General features: G+C 39.1%; 1 long non-coding RNA gene across 1 annotated transcript; it reads left to right on the top strand.

The window, feature by feature from the left end:
- The first annotated feature begins 11,522 nt into the window (after nucleotides 1–11,522).
- LOC121515376 lies at nucleotides 11,523–13,730 on the top strand. The gene is made up of 3 exons (XR_005992366.1): nucleotides 11,523–11,814; nucleotides 12,168–12,268; nucleotides 12,868–13,730. It is a non-coding gene; the product is annotated as an uncharacterized LOC121515376 (long non-coding RNA).
- Nucleotides 13,731–16,691: the final 2,961 nt, after the last annotated feature.

Below are 16,691 nucleotides of genomic sequence, written 5' to 3'. Positions count from 1 at the left end.
CGTAAATCATGTTTATGTGTGTCTATGTAGATATTATTCATGCAAGTTGTCAGTGCTAACATTTTAGTTGTTAGCTGTAAGGTAAGCTAGTTCATGACTACAGGGGTCTGGGTTAGTTGTAACAACAATGAAAAATGTTACAACCTACCCCAACCAACATTTTAAATGTGCATGTGTATGTTTTCTTTGAATTTCAGTATGCCTAGGAGTTAGAAGCGAAAGACTAACCGGGGGTGCCTCTCAGCATTTTGGAGAGGGCCTCAAATGATGTAAAGAAGCAGGGAAAGTCAATCAGAGCAGTGGCAAAACTGTACAGCATATGCCATGTCACTCTATACAGATTTCTGACACACACACACCCACACCCACACCCACACACACACACACACACACACACAAAAATAGTGGACATTAGGCTGAGTCCAAGAGGCTGAGTACAGATGAACCAGTTGAGAAAGCGCCATCAGAGGAGCCGTCTGCACCAGGAGCCGAGAGTCACCCACAGCTACAGGACACCGACGCAGGACCCAAACCAGAGAGACACCAAACCTCAACCAGGAACCCACGAGGCAGACTCCTGCAGCCACAGCCGACCACCGCTCCTGGTGCAGAGGGCTCCCCCAGAGGAAACACTGGAGATCCTAAAAATGATAAAAGGATAAAAAGAAGTGAAAGCTAAAATATGAATAAAAGCCAAGAACTAAAATATAACTAAAAAATTAAGGTAGGAGAAGAATAAAATTCATAAATAAATACAAATTGGAGGCCTAAAATAAATAAATATCATCAATAAAATAAATATTAATCCAAAGCTAAGCTAAAAAGGTGTGTCTTGATAGATAGATAGATAGATAGATAGATAGATAGATAGATAGATAGATAGATAGATAGATAGATAGATGGATGGATGGATGGATGGATGGATGGATGGATGGATGGATGGATGGATGGATGGATAGATAGATAGATAGATAGATAGATAGATAGATAGATAGATAGATAGATAGATGGATGGATAGATAGATAGATAGATAGATAGATAGATAGATAGATAGATGGATAGATAGATGGATAGATAGATAGATAGATAGATAGATAGATACAGCATTGTCAGTACACTATATAATTTTTTGTAAATACATATATACATAGTCTTACTGATGTACACAACTCTAGTCCAGCATTGTCAGGCGATTAAAATACTGTTGATACAAACAGATAGTCTACATCCTGTGTTAAATTCATGTTCAGCATGGTCAGGACACTGTATAAATGTTTGTAAGAAAATACACAGAGTCGTAATAGTGTATGAAACTCTGGTCCTGCATTGTCAACACCTACGTGAATACTTTAAATATATACATAAACTCTGAAGTCTGTACAATAGTCAGGTTCAAAATTGCCAAGACTCAATATGAATGCATCTAATAACTTACTCTTCAGTATGGAACGATCAGGTTTAACATTGTCAAGACTCTATGTGAATACTTTAGATATATGCAGATCTTCACCAGTCTGTGTACTATCCAGGTTCAGCATTGTCAGGACTCCATGTAAATACTTTAGATATATGCAGATTTGTACCAGTCTGTGAACTTTTCAGGTCCAGCAATGTCAGGACTCTATGTGTGTACTTAAGATATATGCAGATATACCAGTCTGTGTATTATTCAAGTCCAGCATTGTCAGGACTCTATGTGTATACTTTAGATATATGCAGATATATACCAGTCTGTGTACTATTCAGGTTCAGCATTGTCAGGACTCTATGTAAATACTTCATATATACAGATATGCACCAGCCTGTGTACTATCCAGGCTCAACATTGTCAGGACTCTATGTGAATACGTCAGATATATACAGATGTTCAGCAGTCTGTGTACTATCCAGGCTCAACATTGTCAGGACACTATATAAATGCTTGTTAATGCATACACATAGTCATAAAAATGTGAAAATCTCTGGTCCAGCATTGTCAGTTGATGATATGAAATACTGTTGATATAAACACATAGGTCTCAGTTCATGTTCTATTTAGTTTTAGCATTGTCAGAACACTATTGCTTGTTTAAACAAACACAGTCCTCATAAAGTTTACAATTCTGGTTCAGCATTGTCAGGACCGTTCATTAATACTCCACATATATATACAGATCTTCACCAGTCTGTGTACAATTCAGGTTCAGCATTGTCAGGACTCTATGTGAATAGTTCAGATATATACAGATATTCCTCAGACCGTGTACTATCCAGGCTCAACATTGTCAGGACACTATATAAATGCTTGTTAATGCATACACATAGTCATAAAAATGTGAAAATCTCTGGTCCAGCATTGTCAGTTGATGATATGAAATACTGTTGATATAAACACATAGGTCTCAGTTCATGTTCTATTTAGTTTTAGCATTGTCAGAACACTATTGCTTGTTAAAACAAACACAGTCCTCATAAAGTTTACAATTCTGGTTCAGCATTGTCAGGACTCTTTGTGAATAGTTCAGATATATACTGATGTTCACCAGTCTGTGTACTATCCAGGCTCAACATTGTCAGGACTCTATGTGAATACGTCAGATATATACAGATGTTCACCAGTCTGTGTAGTATCCAGACTCAACATTGTCTGGACTCTATGTGAATACGTCAGATATATACAGATGTTCAGCAGTCTGTGTACTATCCAGGCTCAACATTGTCAGGACACTATATAAATGCTTGTTAATGCATACACATAGTCATAAAAATGTGAAAATCTCTGGTCCAGCATTGTCAGTTGATGATATGAAATACTGTTTATACAAACACATAGTTCTCAGTTCATGTTCTATCTAGTTTGAGCATATACAGATTTGTACCAGTCTGTGAACTTTTCAAGTCCAGTATTGTCAGGACTCTATGTGTGTACTTTAGATATATGCAGATATACCAGTCTGTGTACTATTCAGGTTCAGCATTGTCAGGACTCTATGTAAATACTTCATATATACAGATATGCACCAGCTTGTGTACTACTCAGGTCCAGCATTGTCAGGACACTATATAAATGCTTGTTAATGCATACACATAGTCATAATAATGTGAAAATCTCTGGTCCAGCATTGTCAGTTGATGATATGAAATACTGTTGATACAAACACATAGGTCTCAGTTCATGTTCTATTTAGTTTGAGCATTGTCAGAACACTATTGCTTGTTAAAACAAACACAGTCCTCATAAAGTTTACAGTTCGGGTTCAGCATGGTCAGGACTCTATGTGAATACTTTAGATATATACAGATGTTCACCAGTCTGTGTACTATCCAGGCTCAACATTGTCTGGACACTATATAAATGCGTTAATGTGGTATTTTAAGCTGGAGGTGACGTTGATACTGGTTTTGTAGTGTAACATTATTTGTAATTTTCCTGAGTCTATCAAAGTTGATTGCATGCAAATGCACAACAAATATGTCTGAACTGAGGAAAATAAAACAAACCTACACCTGCTTTACTTAACAACTATGTGAACACACTTTCTAAATTATAAATATGATCCACTGAACCAGGGTGGACCTGTTTATTTGGTTTTTTCAGTTTGTCTTGTCTCTGTTCCACATCGTCTTGTCCTTAAAACACTTTGAAATGTAAGGAATGAAGATAAATAAACTCACTTATACACAATGTAAATATTGATAATGCTGATACGGATAAATACCTTTACTGCTAATACCAGCTGATACCAATATCACTCAAATAATAGCACATATCCTCCATTTTAAGTCTATCTGACTTATTTATGCTGGTTAAACAGAAGCTTCAAATATAAGTTGAATCAGCGTTTTTTTTTTTTTTTTTTTTTTTTTTTTTACAGGAAATCGGTTACAAAATCTTTAATAAAAGGTCAAAGGATTAGATTTTTAGTTTCCCTCATCTTGTCTCTGTTCCAATTCTTCTTGTTTACAGTTCTCACTGACATTTGTAAATTTTGTGTGTGTGGGTGTGTGTGTGTGTGTGTGTGGGTGGGGGACAGATAGGATGAAAGTACTGTCCTTCTCAAACACACTTTAAGTTGTTTTTCCATGTTTTTTTTTTTTGTGTGTGTGTTCTTCTTACAGGCAGTTCACCACCAAGGAGACCAAGCTTGCCATTGATTTTGCATCCATTAACCAAGATGAAGATAGCAGAGCCCAACAAGCCCAACAGAGGGAGGGAGGGAGGAAGAGGAAGACGACTGACTAGATTGAAAGGGACTGGGTCTCTTCTCCTGCAGGTCTTCTCGCCCCCTTCTTTGTCTAAGAGAAACCTGAGGAAAACCTTGACTTTGGTTCTTTTGATATTTTGATTAACTAAATATTCAGAATAGCTTCCTTTATGTCTGTGGTGGTAGAAAGTCTTTTTTTTTGTTTTAGACTCTCTTTGGGGTGAATCAAATCCTCTCATGTCTGTCAGTGCTGGGAAAACCGATTTTTCTTCCTCCTTTAAACAAGGTTCAGGAATAATAAGAGGCACCCCGATATTCACTGTATCCTCCTGAGACCTGATCTTTTGTTTGGAATGCATTTTTAGTTTCTCCCACTTATTGTGGATTATTAGGACCTGATAGCAGGAGTTAATTAATTCTGACCAAAAATGATGTCAAATATCAACAAAAATTTCCTGAGATTTCAATGAAACTACCTAAAACTTTTCTGAACAATTGTGAAAAATACTTTAAAAGCTTCCCATAAAACTACCCAAAATTTTTTTCCAAAAAAATTCAAAAAAGAGTTTCAGTGAAAAGTCACCATAAAGCCTGAATTCTAATACAGTCTTCCCTAAAAAATCCAATAAAAATTCCAGAAAAAGTGAAAAAAATTCCCCAAAATGACATAATATATTCCCCAAGATTCCTTAAAAATATCCTCCAAACACTGGAACAAATTCCTTCAAATTTCCTTAAAACACTACAATGATCATAGGGCTTTATAAGATATAACCTTTAGGGCAGCATTACTCAACTTGTTTTTAACGTCTTTTGTTTCAAGTTTTCAAACTGTCTTATGATTACCAAATAAAAAAGCAACAATATATATTTCTGTGTGGCTTCCAAAGCAAGGTCCCTTACCAACATGTCCTCCAGACTTCCTGCTGAAGCTTGAAACCATCATCCTTAAACTGACTACTGTTAAAGAGTATCATTGTTCATCATGTGTCTGTATGGACCTGTATATGAACTACTCTGTTGTACCATCATTCTCTCATTCAGAGCAGTGGCTCTCACCGGAGGAAAGCTCAATAAAGATCTGGACCTGTGAAGTTTGTCTTTGTGGATTTATTGTCCTAGAACAGGGATGGGGCCTGGAGGCCAAATCCGACCCGTGGTACAGTTACACTTGGCCCACAAGGTCATGTCATGTTCTTATTATAACTGGCCCTAAAACATGAGGTCTGCAGATTTCCTCCAGTATAAAAATGTAAACTTAACCTTGATGATATGAAATACTCTAAAGTCATAAAGATGTGAAAAAATAAAGAGAAAAAATTACTAAAGAAGTATACTAACTAATACTAACTAACTATAATATATATATATATATATATATATATATATATATATATATAATATGAAAAAAGAGCAGACATATAATATATAATGTATATAATATATTATATTATATATATAATATATATAACTAACTAAACTAATTAATAACTAGAAATGTGGGGAAAAAAACAGATTAATTTGTGTGTCATTTCATATTTTCAATTTTGCAGAGCACAATCTATTATTTGGACTTTTATTTCATATTTTGACCATTTTCAATTTATGATTATGACTTTTTATCTCATATCTAAACTGTAAATTTATTATTTTCACTTTTTATCTCAAATTTTGACCTTTTCAATTAATTATTTTGACTTTTCAATTTAATATTCTGACCTTTTCAATTTATTATTTCGACATTGATATCATACTTTTACCTTTTAGTTGCGCCATTTTCAATTTAAAGCCATATTTTTGGCTTAAAAATATGACTGTGACTTTCTTTTTTATATATATTTGCCTTTCAGAAGCATTATTTTAACATCTAGTTTTGTGTTTTGATCTTTTGAACTAATGGGTTTGACTTTTTTATCTCAGATTTTGAACTTTTTAACTTTTCAATTTGGCTTTTTAAATCTCAAAATCATTTATCATCATTGCTAACCACAGATGCCGTGTCCTGTGGACTAAAGAGGAGAGGGAGCATCCAGCTTGTTCTCCTGGCTCAGCTCTAAAGCCTGCATCTCTGATGGTATGGGGTTGCATTAGTGCCTATGGCGTGGGCAGCTCTAACATCTGGAAGGGAACTATCAATGCTGGAAAGTAGAGAGAGGTAGACACCTGGGCCCGGTGTTCTCATGCTTATAAAAACTAGACTCATCAGTGCCTCCGTGGGAGCTGGAGAGGAGAGGCTGAAGGACCCTGCTCCTGATTGACCCCCATCTTAGTTATACTTTAGTTAGGCTGATTTGGCAGCATTTGGTTTTCATGAATATATTTGTCATCTTTGATTATTTTTTGCAATAAATTCACGTTTCTTAACAAACTACTCCATTCCTCCTCCCTTTATTTGACACAAGAAAATTCCACAGCCCATCTTACTTCACAATTTAGTAACCATCATAAGGGATCACTCTCTAATACATTGCACTGACTGAACTGTGCATGATTGCATAAATCTGCAGAACTGTAGCTTCCAAACGAAGTGACTCTGGTCCATGGAGCTAGTGCTTAAAATGAGACTCACTTGCTTCAGCAGGATAATGCACCATGTCCCAAAGCTCAAATCATCTCATACTGGTTTCTTGTAGGGTTGGGAAATTAACCACAAATTAGATTAAATCACAGTATGGCCTGCTGCAATTTTCAAATCACAGAAGTTGCAATATTTCTTTAACTTGAAATGCGACAAAATACCAGTTTGATAAATCATTTTTTGCAGCGGCAGAGATTTTATGCACATCATGAAAGCATTAAAGTGTCTTTTTTTTATCATGGTTTACAAAAAAATCATCCTTTTCATGTTTTATGTATGTTTTTCTTAAAGGAGACATATTTGACCCTTTTAAGACAAGTTTATATTGGTCCCAGAGGTCCCCAAAACACACATGTGGAGTTTGTTGCTAAAAAACAATCTAGTATTGGATTTTTGTGTGTCTAAAAACTCTTCTGTTTCGGCCCTTCTCAGAACGAGCCCTTTCTGTGTCTGCGGCTTTAAATGGTAATTAGCTGTCTGACTCCGCCCCTGACAACACCCCTCTCAGGGAATGGATGCAGCACTTCTGATGTTACAGACACTTTTAGTCCCGTCTGCACGTGTTAAACAGCTGGTTTTGACACACGAAATAAACTGGTTTACAGCCTGGTTCAAAACACCAAACGTGTCTCATTAGCTAGTGTCTTATTGTGCTCCCTACGGGGGGTGAATTTTTTTGTACCATGATCATCTGGCTTATATTTAGAATGAAAGCTGATTGGCGCATCTCATTTGATTGACAGATAGCTTGGCAGGCAGAGGCTCCGTTTCTGTCAACCGGAGGCTGACAGGAAGTCGGGCTTAGTGAATGAATAAACACATTATATTCATATAACCCCGTGATTTATGCAGTCATTTTGAGATTTGATAATAAAACTTCAAAATACAGTGGTTGTTTGGGAAATCAATTTTTATTAAGCCGTGAGAAATGGAGTCCCTGTTAGGACTCACCCCCTTTAGAAATGAGATTGGTTTACAATTACTGTTCTTGTTAATTAATTAAAGGTCTTGATTAATTAATAATTACAATATTTTATTGGTTATTAAATAAACTTGGCACAGCGCGGAGGCAACCAGATTCCATAACAGCACAAAAATACAACAACTTGGTGCAGCAGATGCAAATAAAAACTCACAACACAACGGAAGTGGGGCCGTTATTAGGGACGGACCTGCTAAGCCTGCTAACGGCTCCGCTAGCTCCGCTAAAGTTACGTACAACACCACTACGGACGGCACGGCGGCACAGTGGTTAGCGCCGTTGCCTCACAGCAAGAAGGTTGCTGGTTCGCTTCCCGGTCAGGGCCTTTCTGTGCGGAGTTTGCATGTTCTCCCCGGTCCTCTCTGGGTACTCCGGCTTTCTCCCACCACCAAAAACATGCTCATTAGGTTAATTGATCTCTCTAAATTGCCCATAGGTGTGAATGTGAGCGTGTCTGGTTGTCTGTCTCTATGTGTTGTCTCTCCATATATCAGCCCTGTGATTGACTGGCGATCAGTCCAGGGTGTACCCCGCCTCTCGCCAAATGACAGCTTGACAGCTGGGACAAGGCGAACGAACGAGCAGTGTTTACTTACTTTAATTACTCAGTAAGTTTGAGTTGTGGTACGTAACTTTATTGCTAACGGAGCTAATAGCAGACTATCAGGTCCGTCCCTAATAACGGCCCCACTTCCGTTGTGTTGTCAGTTTTTATTTGCATCTGCTGCACCAAGTTGTTGTATTTTTGAGCTGTTGTGGAATCGAGTTGCCTCCGCGCTGTGCCAAGTTTATGTATCCTTGCGTGGCGCTGAGTGTTTGTATTCATGCACTGCAGTAAGTTTTTGTATTTGTGTTTTTCTCAAATGTCGTCGTGTTTTTTCTTTTTGCAAAGCGTTTTTGAATTTGCATTCGTGTGAGACTTCTCGGCCACCGTACTCCTGTCACGTAGTGTTTCTCAACCATTTCACCGTGTCATTGTCCAGCTACATGCTGCTTCAGCCTGGACTTGGACATGACTTTGTAATCAATCCGACTTTTACTACAGAAGCACGCTCTCTGTCCTCCATACAGAGCTTCTACAGCTGCTGGAGGCTGCAGGCAAATCTGTCTAAAAGTTTCAGACAAGTTTAAAAAACACATCGTTTTAGGCTTCAGCGGTCTAATGGTGATTTTCACTGGAGGCTGCTCCAGTCAGACAGCATGGGTTTGGTCCGACCTGTTAGTCCTCACTCACCGCTGCACCACTAACGGTCCTGTCCTCTTCAAGTAATGAGGAAAGGATGCCGCGTCCCGGTGGTGGTTAAATTTACGTGCGAGGACTTAGAGCTGTTTTTGCAGCTATGACTGTGGTGCTGGCTTTTTTTTCCACCAGCCAGCGAATTTGGAAAACTTTGGGAATCTGAACTTGCTCTGAGACGCTGCTTCCTGCTGCTGTTCTTCAGCTAGCTCCTGTTCTAGCTTCCCATTGTCTTCCCCCAGCTGGCTAATCTCTGAATGCTGCTCATTGCTCTCAGAGATCAGGAAACTGTGGGTTGACTGAGGTACTCTTTGCTGTTGGAGTCGGCCTTGTTCCAGTCTTTGAACATTTGCACCTTTGCTGTCGACGTTGAGCTTTTTAGGTAGCTGCAGCACCTCTTCCCATTCTTTCTCCAGTTGTTCCTGTCTTTCTTTGTCTTTGATTGCTTTGGACACGCGTCTACATTCAGCCTCTAGATTGGTTTGACTCTTCTCCGGCTTTAGTTTTCCACAGTCTTTCTGGTGCACACCTCCTGGCATTTTGGCAGCTGGTTTTGCAGCTTGGACTGTAGTGCTGGCTTGTTTTTCTACTGGCCTGTAAATTTGGGTTGACTGAGGTACTCTTTGCTGTTGGAGTCGGCCTTGTTCCAGTCTTTGAATGCTTGCACCTTTGCTGTTGACGCCGTTATATGGCCCGTTGGTTATATGGGAGTTGATTGACGCTATTTCTGCTTCGACATTGTTCAGCTCGGTGGTCAGCCTCTTGATTTCTTCCTTGTCCTTTTCTTGGTTCTTTTTCATGTTTTCTTTGTGAATTGTCAGATTGGTGATTTTTTGCTTCAGGAAAAACACTTGGTTTGAGTTTGCCTGTAGTCCTTTTTTGACTTTTTCTAGTCGCTCTGTTTGGGCGGCATGGTTTTCTTTGAGGTGCTCATAGTCTGAAGAGATTTTTTTAATTTTGTCCTCCAGATAAAGACTTTTGCATCTGGCATTTTTCAGATCTTTCACCATTTCTTTATTCTCACATTGAGAAGATCTGAGCTGGTGACTGACAGATGCTTTATTCTTTTCTAATGTCTCAATTTTGCCCTTTAAAGCATCAATCTCTCTTTTGAAATCAGCTGGTTGTCTTAATTTTTTAAGATCCCTCTGTAATTGTTCGATTGTTGACTCTAGGGCAGCTTTCTCCAGATAATTCAGCCTTTCATCGTCTTTGGTTGTTTGGGTCATGTGTCCTGATTCAGTCTTTAGATTGCTTTTACTTTTCTCCTTCTTCAGTTTTTTACATTCTTCCTCTAATTTGTCCACCCTCTGTTCCCAGGCATCTCGTTCCCTTTCCCAATCTTTCTCCAGGTTTTTCTTGGATTTTTCTGACTGTGCCAGCTGAATCAGGGCTTTTTCAAGCTTGGCGTTCAGATGATCGTCTTCAGCCTTGTTATGTTCCTCAGTGTGCCTAGACATATGCCCCCAGCGTTCATTTACCTTAACTGTTTTAAAGCCCTCCTCTGCATGGTTGTTGAGGGTCTGAGCTAGCTTCTGAACCATCTCAGTTTCAGCTCGGCTCTCTTTGAGCTCAGCTCTGAGGGTCTCATTCACCTGCTTTAATTTCTCATGGTCTGCTCTGAGGGCCTCATTTACGCTGGAAGTCTCCTGGACTCTAGCTTCCTTTTCAGCTAGTTCATCTACCAGCGCCTCCTGCCGCTTTAACAGCTGTATTATCATCCTTTGCATTTCCTGCCTTGTAGGCGTGATTGTTTCTTTGTTTTGACTCATTCTGAAATTTCCTGTAAACATTTTGTTTTCATGAAATTTTTGCATTTCCTGCCTTGTAGTCGTGATTTTGTCTTTGTTCTGACTCATTTTGAAAAGACAGTTTATTTTCACTATGAGATTTATCGCTGCAATTTCAGAATGAACAACGCCTAACCGGTGAAAATGGATTTGATGTCAAACATGAAATCATCCAAGCCTCAAAGAAAAGGGGATTTCCCCAAAAGAGGACCTTAGAGAGTGACGTCATCACAGTGAGGGGATTCCCGACTCTATGGCAAGCCGTTTTAACATTGACTGCGTTTACATGGACTTGAGTATCCTGTTCATGTATACACCTGCAGAAACCGGGATATTACAGTATCCTGTTTTTGAGAAACCCGTTTTTGCTACCTGGAGAACTCCAAAAGAAAACGGGATACTGTGCCATGTATACGCAGTATCCCGTTTTCTATGGGGAGAGATTTGTCTCAAAATTATGCACAAATATATATCCATGATTTACAAATGTGTTTTTTAACTTTGTGTGTGCATTTATCATTTGCAAGTCTTCAATTCTGCTTGTGAATTGTTGAAAGTGCGTTTGTGGATCAACCGGCACGCGCATTTATTTTTGAGACAAACATCTGGCAGTTTTCGAAGAGATTCACACACACAGGTGGATATTATATATAGATATTCACGTGTGCGGTACAGCGCCGCTGGGCGGCAGTGTTGCTGTCTCCGTAGAGAGCATAGACGGGTTTGGTGACCCGGAAGCGGTCCGCGTTGTGTTTTGGACGACTTCTGGCTAGCGAGCTAACGAATGGCTCAAGCTAAGTCAAAGTGTGACTGCAGTGTGCCTTTCTGCACATCTAACAAACAGCGCCAGCATTATTTAACGTTTTCACGGCTCCCCCAGTGATTTGGCTGAGAGAAGAAAGTGGATTCAGCTTATTCGCCATGACAAAGGTCCGGACTTCAATGTTCCTCACGGTACCTTCGTATGAAGCCGGAACTTCACAGAGGAAGACCACACCGGGGCTAGCATCAGTTTTCAGTGGAATAACTGGGCAGAGTCACAGTAAGCCTGTTCCATATTTGATAAGCAGCCAGTATTTCAGGGCTATCTATCTGCTATTTCCACGGTTGATTAAATAGCCACTGCTTTCTCAACAAACTGATTAATAGTCAACTGTTTTAAAATATTTATTATGATGGAAAATGTTAAGCACTGGATCTAAAAGTCTTAGAGGACATCATTAAATTTCTTATTTTACTCCTAGCTAAACGATATTTAGTTCTAATTCACATTTAAGACACTGATATATCAGTTTTTCTTTCTCCAGCTAAAAACTACTCAAACTGATTAATCAACCATCACAGCTGAAAGGTTTTATTTAAATAATCTTCTTGTTGTGTTCTTTTTTAATACAGACATACTGTCTGGTGTATTTGTGCACATTACAGCATGATGAAGGTCAAGGCTGTACCATCATCAGTGACCGGTACAAACAGGGCATCAACCACGGATACAGGTAACTGTGCAACATTGTGCAAAACCCTATTATTATAACTGGAAACGTAACCTAAGCCATCTGCCAGGAGTGTGTGCAAGTCAACGCTTTACGAATCATACACAGGTTAGGGTCATTATTGTTGCACTGTCACACCATCTGCTACTGTTTTTGTGCAACCAATTTGAAGTTTTAAGTAAAGTGATGAATGGCCATTATAACGCTTTTGTTTTGGAATTGTCATTTCGCAAATGGATGACACAATGCGCATTAAGTTTACTATCTCAACCCATCAAACTTTCACATCAGTTAGCACATATAATTAAATCTTCACATGTACACTATGTGTGTATCTCAAGGCAGTTATACAAGAAGTGCCTTAGAACTTGAAATTATAAAAAAGGCACAGAAACATCAGAAATATGTACATTAAGTATCATTAGTGAAAAATAATCTCCATGCACCATCTCAACTTTTTAAAAAGGTTTTACATGTTTAAATGAAGTGTTAAACACTGATGATAAATTTTCTATTGTTTAAGTCATACAATTTATTTAGCACATTTTATAGACATGAAACAATACTATGGAATTATTACAATTTTTCATTTTCTCTTTCAGGCCTGCAGTGACAAGACAACACTACAGGAAAAATTCATCAATTAACTGTAACCTGCGCTGTGGGCTGGGGGAAGTGAGACAAGATATTCCGCCTTTTTCTGTGCTTTTGACCGATAAACAAGAGATGCTGATAGCTGAATAGCTTCCAAGAATGCCTGAAAAACCTCTTGTGAAGGAAATCGTGTGTAGAAGCGGATGTCTATGGGGAGAGATTTGTCTCAAAATTATGCACAAATATATATCCACAATTTACACATGTTTTTCAGATCCACAAATATATCCAAAAGATCCACAAATATTTCCACGATTTACACAAATATAAACTTAACTTAGTTTCCAGCAGTAACAGTTTTTTCAATAAAAAAAACGGGGGGTTATGGAACCATACTGGCATTGAAAGGGTTAAAATTTCTAAAATATCATCATTATTTGATTTGTGTATTTCAGGCTGAAGTAGTTCTACAAGACTGACTTGTTTAAAGTGGGTAAAAATATTAATGTATCATATTTTTACAGCAGTTTTGGTGAGGTGGCCAATTTCTGCCCAAAGGAACAAATGTGTGTGTTTTTCTAAAAATTTGACTCCCCAGAAAAATGAAAATGCATGAAAATCAATGTTAATGTCAATCAATGTCCCATCTCAGGACCTAAAAATAAAAATAAGCTGATAAAAAACAGCTGGAAGAGGATTTTGCAGCTTATTAGGTTAATTTCCAACTGATCACTAGCATGACTGGGTATTAAAGAAGCATTTTAGAGAGGCAGAGTCTCTCAGAAGTAAAGATGGACAGAGGTTCACCAATCTGTGAAAAAATGTAACTAAAAATTGTGGAACAATTTCCGAAAAATGTTCCTCAAGACTCTGACTCTCCCTCCATCTACAGTCCATAATATCCCCAAAAGATTCAGAGAATCTGGAGAAATCTCTGAGAGTAAAGGGCAAGGCTGAAGGGGCCCTCAGGGGCCACCGCACTAAAAACAGGCATGATTCTGTACTGAAATCACTGCATGGGCTCAGGAACATTCCAGAAATCATTGGCTGTCAACACAGTTGGCCGTGCCATCCACCAATGACAGTTAAAGCTGGATGATGGAGAGAAGAAGCCATATGTGAACAGGATCCAGAAACAGCGCCGTCTTCTCTGGACCAAAGCTCATTTAACATGGACTGAGGAAACATGGAAAACTGTTCTGTGGTCAGAGGAAACATGGAAAACTGTTCTGTGGTCAGAGGAAACCACAGACACCGTGTCCTGTGGACTAAAGAGGAGAGGGAGCATCCAGCTTGTTCTCCTGGCTCAGTTCTAAAGCCTGCATCTCTGATGGTATGGGGTTGCATTAGTGCCTATGGACAACATTCCTCTCCATCAGCTGGTCTCCTCACTTCACAGATGTTTACAGACTGTTCTTAAAGAAGAGGAGATGCTACACACTGGTAAACATGGACCTGTCTTTACTTTTTTGAGACGTGTTGCTGCCATCAAATTCAAAATTAGCTAATATGTTTCACGAAATGTTAAAATGTCTCAGTTTATCCTCTGATATGTTGTTTATGTTTAATGCACATTTCACACAGTGTCCCAACTTTTTTGGAACTGGGGTTGTATCTTACTACTTACAAATGTCTTTGAAGTCCTAGCTTTACAAATATGAGGATACACTATTGATAATAAAGAAAGTACTGACCATTTGGTGATACTCACAGGCTGACTCTCTGTATAAATGTTTTTAATGTGACTCTTAAAAAAATCTATTCTCATATTTTTAATTTTAAAAATCACAAATTAATATAAAACATGTATTATAATAGTGCAGATAAGTTTAGCTGTATGTGATTTAACTTCACAGCCAGCAGAGGGCAGTCACAGCTCACTGTATCTGCAGCTCATCCTGTTAAAACAAGCTGCTGCTGTAATCATAATCACAGTCAGAGCTGTGTGATTCAGAGAGGAGTATTTTTTTCTGTCTGTCACTTGTTTCTGCTCCCAGAAGAAGCTGTCAGATTAAATTCTCTGCAGGGAAACTCAACACTAAAATTTCTAATGATGATAATCATTATTATTATTATTCTTCCAGACGCTTTAGGGGAGAAATCTTTATCTTGTTCATGTGTGGCTGTCACATTAAGCACAGAGAAAATCAGAATAACAGCCTAATTACAGACACAGAGAGGAATCTTCAGGGGGAATGTTTGCTACGATATACCACTTAACTTAGATTTTACACATTTAAAGACAAACTGAAAAAATACGAAACTGTTATAAAGGAAAAGACAGATGTTAGCAGGTCATTCATTAGAAAAAAGCAGACACAATAAAGGCCCAGATGATAAAAAGACACATGTAGCTGTGGCTGAAACACTCATTCATGCTTTCATAACCTCCCGCCTGGACTACTGTAATGGAGTCCTGTCTGGAGTTCCCAGCAAAACCCTGGACAGGCTTCAGTACGTCCAAAACTCTGCAGCTAGAGTTCTCACCCGCACTAGACCCTGGCAACACATCACTCCGACCCTCATCCACCTCCACTGGCTCCCTATCAAGTCCCGTTTCAACTACAAAGTCCTCCTCCTCACATACAAATCTCATCATGCTCTGGCTCCCCAGTACCTTTCTGATCTCCTCCATCCATACACACCATCTTGTAACCTTCGATCTTCAGACACCGGCCTACTTTCCATGCCCAAAACCAAACTCTGAACCTATGGAGACAGAGCCTTCAGTGCTGCAGCTCCCACCCTCTGGAACACTCTTCCTGCAGACATCCGAAGCGCTCCATCTCTGGACATTTCAAAAAACGTCTCAAGCACCACCTGTTCACCACAGCCTACAGTCTTCACTAAACCACCCCTTACACTCATCCTACCCCTCACATAGTTTGTCCATGTATATGTGTTACTGTAAAGCGTCCTTGGGTTTCTTGAAAGGCGCTATATAAATTCAAGATGTTATTGTTATTATGTATGCCCTGCAAAATCACTATGATAACTAAGATCACAACAGTTTTTCAATAAATACGTTGTAGACAGAAATGTCTACACTTGTAGTAATGATGTCCTTCTCACTAATCCCAGTCTGGATTGATGCTAAAGCACCATGCTGCTGCTGTAGCTTCACCTCCTCCACCCCAGCCTCCTCCTTTATAGACTAAAGCTTTACCTCATCCACCCCAGCCTCCTCTTTTATAGCATAGCTTCTTTTTAAATTGTTTTCTTGGGCATGTTTCAAATGGTACAGATGGACAGAAAATATGGGCAGAAAGAATAGGGTTGTAGTGCAGAAACCAGGAATCAATCCCATGCCTGCTCTACCCACTGAGCTACCTTGGCAGCGTAATCCATCAGTCTGCCGACTGTGAGGCTGAAATCAACTGCAGACTTGGACTTGTGCATGATGGGTTCACTGAGCAAGACAGTGTGGCATTCCTGGTATCTCAGCATGCAGACGGAAGTCAGAGTTTTTTAGTCCTTGGTCCTACTATACTCTTGTGAGGCCTGGACTTTGACTGATGGTCAAAACTGCTGGCTGAACTCCTTTGTGAGTGTTTGGCTTTATTGATATAAACATGCAGGGAAAAACTGAATGTGTAGAGATGGATTTATTAGACACTAACTCCAGAAATAATTGTGGTAGTCATTTCTGTAGAAACGATGCATGGCCTCCTTTATTTGATAGACTGATCTTGCCCTGTCCTAACTCACTGCCATGTTTCCAGCTGTAATAACAGGATTTTAGACGGTGAGACTCTACAGGTGTGAACTTTCCCATGCCCACCTGCTTCTTATATTTAGAGGAAATTTACTGACCGGTGAGTCCTGATCCCTG

Source organism: Cheilinus undulatus, linkage group 9 (assembly GCF_018320785.1).
Source record: "Cheilinus undulatus linkage group 9, ASM1832078v1, whole genome shotgun sequence".
Taxonomy (NCBI): Eukaryota; Metazoa; Chordata; class Actinopteri; order Labriformes; family Labridae; genus Cheilinus; species Cheilinus undulatus.
This window is presented reverse-complemented; position numbering and strand designations above follow the sequence as displayed.